Source organism: Trachypithecus francoisi, unplaced genomic scaffold, assembly GCF_009764315.1.
Source record: "Trachypithecus francoisi isolate TF-2019V2 unplaced genomic scaffold, Tfra_2.0 Lachesis_group5, whole genome shotgun sequence".
In the NCBI taxonomy this organism is placed as follows: domain Eukaryota; kingdom Metazoa; phylum Chordata; class Mammalia; order Primates; family Cercopithecidae; genus Trachypithecus; species Trachypithecus francoisi.
Window position 1 is genome coordinate 91,638,852 of NW_022681470.1, and position 6,526 is coordinate 91,645,377.

Below are 6,526 nucleotides of genomic sequence, written 5' to 3' on the forward strand. Positions count from 1 at the left end.
ACAATAATAAAGATAGCACTGTTTGTTCATGGCTTGAGTTGGTAATAAAGGTACAAAAATATACACATTAGATATTCCTAATCAACCACTCATAAGAAGCAAGAAGCTGAGTGACTATGTTTATGATATTTTCAAACATTTTTGGAAAACTAGCAAATGCAATGAGGTTAGCTGGTTACTCTTAATACTACTGGACAAAGTGGTGAAAGAAAAAGAGGAACTCGGGGATTTGAATTCACAGCTCAATTACCACATTAGTCACCTGAAAACTTTTATATGTGCTCTGAAGGGAGACCCTTATCTCCTGTAGCTACAGAGTTGAGATTACTGAAAATCAAATGCTGGATTTTAATTGTGCAACTGGCTAAACTACAAAGCAACTTAACCCCCGGAACTTCAGCATATCTACCATTAAAGTGCAGGCACTGATTGGGAAATAATGAGATCCTGTAAGTTAGGATGGGGATGTGTGAGAAAACTCTAAGGAAGCCTAACCACATCTGGCAGAGTGGCATCCACACCCAAGAGGTACTGACCTCTCTATTCCATCTGAGGGACTAAACTTGCATTGCCTGAGGAAACTGTATGGCCTCCCCAGAGTCATAAAAGACAATGTTGATTCTCCTCAGGACCCACTCCTACCCTCCTACCACTTTTCTTTGATTCTAGATCTATAACTATACTCACATTGCAACAGGCCTCTAAAGGTGAATATAAAGAACTGCTTGAGTTTTTCTAATTCAAACAGACAGAAATCTAGGGAACACGTGGGAATGAATACTAAAGGTATAAGATAATGATGAAAGGAACCTAAGTTTGATTAGGCATAATTTATTGATATGGGCTTACAAAGTATATATTCCTTCTTTTATCTTGCAGCTCAGGAAGGTGAAAAGGGCTCTCCCAGTTTGTTTGGTTAGTAGGACAAAACATGGAACAAAAGGTGGCCCACAAAGAGTGAGGCAGCACACACTGCCTTGGTTTAATGTAGAAGAAGGATTCAATGACTTAGGGAAAGTGGACTGTTAAAGAGGTTTTATCATTTAAGACCTACTTACACATACTAGAATGGTTCGGAAGACATACATTTTATCATTAGCTGTGAGAAATAAATTTCTGAGGGGAGCCGTGGCATCTGAAAAACGGTCATCACTCTTCTCTGTAGGTTGGCCTTGCAGTGGAAATTGCAGTCACTGAATTGGGAAATCAAAATGCAATAGGAGTAATTGGATCCCAGGATGGCAGGGGCCAAGTGATAGCATTCAACTGCCAAAGGCTATGTAGGTGTGGTTACCAAAGTGGACAACAAAGTCAAAGCAACCATCAGAATTATCTGACTCACAGAGACCTATGACACTGACTAGATCATCATGTGTTTCTGGAATTGAAATAGACAGGAAGCCTACTAATTTCTTACTTGATCTATATAAACAGAAACATTTTAGGTCAAGGAAACAACAGCCTAACCTAAATCATAGAAACAGAGAGTCACAGTCCTCAATCAATTTCTAGAGTCGAGCCAACTTACAAAGCTAGAACCTCCTGAATGAAGGAAAGGGCAGGTCCCTTTGAGGAAGAACACCAGTACAATACCAAAAATTTGTTAGTAATCTTTCTCTAAAGCCTCTCCAAAGGGACCTATAGCCTTTTTCCAGGATAATTGTGCACTGGGGAAAAGAAAATAATCAGACTTCTTGGGGACTATTGGATTCTGGCCCTAATTCATTCTGAATAAAGAAGACCCAAAACATCATTGTACTCCAGAAGTCAGAGCAGGAGCTTATGAAGTTCAGGTGATCAATGGAATTTTAGCTGAGGTCTGCCTCACATTGGGTCCAATGGGTCCCTGAACCCATCCTGTGGTTATAACCCCAGTTCCGGAATACATAATTGGAATAGATATACTCAGCAGCTGACAAAGATCCTACATAGTTTCTCTGACCTGTGGAATGAGGCTACTGTGATGGTAAAGTCCAAGTAGAATCCAATAGTACTGCCTCCACCTAGAAAAATAGTAAGCTAAAAACAAGACTGCATTCTTGGAAGAATTGCAGAGATTAGGGACACCATTAAGGATGCAGGGGTAGTGATTCCTACAACAATTCTGTTTAACTCACCTATTTGGCCAGTGCAGAAGACAGATGGGTCCTAGAGAATGCCAGTGGATTATCATAAGCTTAACCATGAGGTGACATGAATTGCAGCTGCTGTACCAGATATGATTTCGTTGCTTAAGCAAATTAACACATTCCCTCATACCTGGCATATAGCTACTAATCTGGAAAATGCCCCTTTCTCCATCTCTGTCAATAGGGCTCACCAGAAGCATTTTGCTTTCAGCTGGCAAGGCTAGCACTACACTTTCACTGTCCTACCTCAGGAGCATTTCAATTTTCCAGCCCTATATCATGACATACTTCACAGAGATTTTGAGTGTCTGCCTCTTCCACAAGATATAACACTGGTCCATTACATTGATGACATTATGCTGATTGAATCTAGTGTGTGAGAAGTAGCAGCTGCTCTAGACTTATTGGTAAGACATTTTTGTTTCAGAGGGTGGGAAATAAATCTGAAAGTAATTTAGGGGCCTTGTACCTCAGTGATATTACATGAAGAAGTGGTTATAATATCCACAATCTCCACTCCTGCTACACTGCCTTCTCTCTCCCAGCCTGTACCTCTGGCTTCATGGGGAGTTCCCTCCAATCAGTTGACAGAGGAAGAGAAGACTCTCTGGCCTGATTTATAGATGGTTCTACATAATATGCAGTCACCACGTGAAAGTGGACAGCTGCAGCACATTCCTGAGACATTCCTAAAAGACAGTGGTGAAAAAAAAATCTTCAGTCAGCAAAACTTAAAGCAGTGCACCTGGTTGTGCACTTTACTTGGAAGGAGAGATGACCTGAAGTGCAACGCTACAGAAATTCATGGGCTGTGGGCAATAGTTTGGCTGGATGGTCAGAGACTTGAAAGAAAGATGACTGGAAATTTGGTGAATAAGGAAATTTGGGGATGGGATATGTAGATAGACTTCTTTGAATTAGCGAAATAAATGTGAAGATATTTGGGTTCCACGTAAATGCTCACCAACGGGTGACCTCAGCAGAGGAGGACTTTAATCATCAAGTGGATAAAATGACGCATTCTGTGGAAGTGGGTCAGCCCCCTTCCCCAGCCAACCCTGTTGTGGCCCAATGGGCTCATGAACAAAGTGTCCATGGTGGAAAGATGGAGTTAATGCAGGGGCTCAGCATCATGAGCTTGCACTCTCCAAGGGCCACCTGGCTACAGCCACCTTGGAGTGCTTAATATGCCAGCCGTGGAGACCACACTGAGTCCCTAATATGGCACTACTTCCCGGAGTAATCAGCCAGTTACCTGGTGGCAGGTTGACTACATGGGACCACTTCCATCATGGAAGGGGTAGTGTTCTGTCCTTACTGGAATAGACACTTACTCTGGATATAGATTTGTCTTTACTACACACATTGTTGTCTCTATTAAAGATAATAATTAAAAAGTTAGTTGGGTATGATAGTGCGCTCCTGTAGTCCAAGCTACTCAGAAGGCTAAGGCAGGAGGATCGCTTGGGCCTGGCAGGTTGAGGCTGTAGTGAGACATGATCATACCACTGCACTCCAGCCTGGGTCACAAAGTGAGACCCTGTCTCAAGAAAAAAAAAAAAAAAAAAAAGCATTAGCCATACAAGAGAAAAAGATGAATTGGGCTTTACCAAAATTAGATAATTCTGATCTCTTTTTTCTGTTTTTGTTTTTTGACAAAAATTGGACAAGCAGCCTATGAAATAAATAGGAGAATAATATGAAGAGACATTTCAAGGAAGAAAATATACAAAGGGCTAATAAACATACGAGAAATGTTTAGCTTTATTGGCCGCCAAAAGATGCAATTTAAACTCATAAGATATCTCTATACATGCATTGAATTGGCTTAAAAAAAAAGAAGTTGGAGAGGATATGGAGAAACTGGAATTCAGACTGCTGGTGGGAATGCAAAATAGCAAAAATCACATAGGGAAGTAATTTAAGTTTATTGAAAAGATAAGCATATTCTCACTCAATAATTCCACCCTGGAATATTTACCCAAAATTTTGTACATGAGTGTTTATAGTAGCTTTATTCATACTACATGGATGAATCTCAAAAATATTATGCCAAAGGAAAGAACTTAGAAACAAAAGAGTAAATATTATATGTTTCAATTTATAGGAAATTCTAGAAAAGGCAAATCAAATCTATAGAAAGCAGATGGAGAGTTACCTAGTTCTGGGAGGTTTGGGGTGACTGGGAAGGCACACAAGGAAACCTGTTGAGATGATGGTAATGTTCTAGATCATGACAGTGATTGCATTTACATCAGTGTGTATGTTTGTCAAAAATCATTGAATTATATAATTATGATGGGTTCATTTCAATGTGTATTAAGTATAACTCAATAAGCTGATTTTTAAGAAAGAGAACTGTAAACAAAATATTGAGAGTGGTAGTTACTTCTGGAGAGTACACAAGGAGTGGGTTAGAAAAGGCACACTCAAGTAGATGCAATACTATCATATTAGTTATGTTCAGGTTCTTAAACAGTGTGGGGATAGGCTCATGGTTTTTCATTTCATCATAGTATTTCACAATTTATATTCATGTTACTTTTTTGTGTGCATGCATGAACTATCACATTATAAAAAGAGAAGTGTGAGAGAGCTTAACAAATAATGTTACAGCCTTTATATCTGTGGAGGAGGAAACACATTTTAATCTGAACAGCTTGTGAAGGCACTGGAGCAGGACACACAGGAAGAGATGTGATGTGAATCAACCTAAGGCCCCAACAACAGATGAATCCATGAAGAAAATGTGGTGTGTGTATATGCAACGGAATACCATTCAGCCATACAAAATGAAATCCTGTCATTTGTGACAACATGAATGAACCTGGAGGACATCATATTAAGTGAACTAAGCCAGACACAGAAAGACAAATACCACATGACCTTACTTATATGTGGAATCTGAAAAAATAAGAAGTTGATATTATGGAAGTATAGCATAGAATAACATTTATCAGACACTGAGGAAGGGATGGGGAGGGAAGAGAGAGAAAGATTGGTCAACGGGTACAAGGTGACAATTCAATAGGAGGAATCAGGTTTGGTGTTTTATTGCACAGCAGGGTGACTATGGTTAATAGTAAGATATTATATATTGCAAAATAGCTGGGAAAGAGGCTTTGAATGTTCTCACCACACAGAAATGAAAACTGCACACAGAAATGAAAACTGCACAAGACAATGGATATGCCAACCACCCTGATTTGATTATCACTGTGCAACATATATATGTATTATATTGCAGCGTCAAATTGTGCCCCATAAATATGTACAATTATAATGTGTCAATTAAAACATTAAAAAACCCAACAGATTAAAAGAAAAAGAGAGAGATGAAACAGCACGGTGTATGCAAAAACAACTTTACACCCTGGATTTAGAGGGCTCTACGTTCTCTTTCAGGAGAATTTTTTGCATTGGTCCTGGAACTTTACACTAAGCAAGCGTATCCCCACACAGGCTATCCCAAGCCAATAAATAAATCTGTGGGATACCTATTTGTTTTTAGCACTTTCACTGTTAGCCTGGTTACCATCATTGTTCCCTTTTCCCTCTAGTTTTGTGTATCACTGACTAGCTTCTTTTCTCAGTCATACTCATTGAACTGGATACTTGGACTTAGACATCATTGCCTGATAGCATCTTTCCCCTAATAGGTTACTTTCCACGTATCCTAGTTATTCTTAATCCTAGACACTCACGGATTTAAGAAATGTTGAAAATTAAGATAGTTTATTCTCCTCCAATCCCTAATCTAGGCTTCACTTGCCTAGAACTGGTAATCCTAATGTGCTAAAGGTAGCAATGGGAGAGATTATAGGTAGTACCCTGATTTTGAGGGAAAAGAGGGGCAATTTTACAAATGCCAGAGTTAGTACTAACGGTGAACCCTTCTCAAGTGCCCTGAAGCTAATTTGCATATGTTTATTTTCTGTATTTCATTTTCAAACATCCCCCAGATTGTAATTTGCCATGATTTTATTTTTCAGTGATTTCATGCTCATTTACTGGTACACTGAAAGTTTAAATATCAAAGCATATATCTGTATGAATAGGTTGACCCTGCACACAAGTCATCATATGCAGCAAGGGTCAGACACTACACACAGCCTGGGTGACAGCCCCATCAGTCCCTGGCTTAATGACATGTTTGCATAATATGACTATACTAGAGAAAGTTGGCATAGTGGGACCATATTGCTGAACAAGAAGAATGTGCTGATTAGAAACAATCCAGGAGACATCCCTATCAAAGGTGAAAAGTGTTGTAGATGTATCAAAGATGAAATTCAGCAGGACCGTAACCTGATGAGACTCATCAAAGTAGGAACCTGCCTTTAGAAAACTTCCTTTGAAATACCCGAATTCTTGAAAAAGTCCCTCAAATATTGATG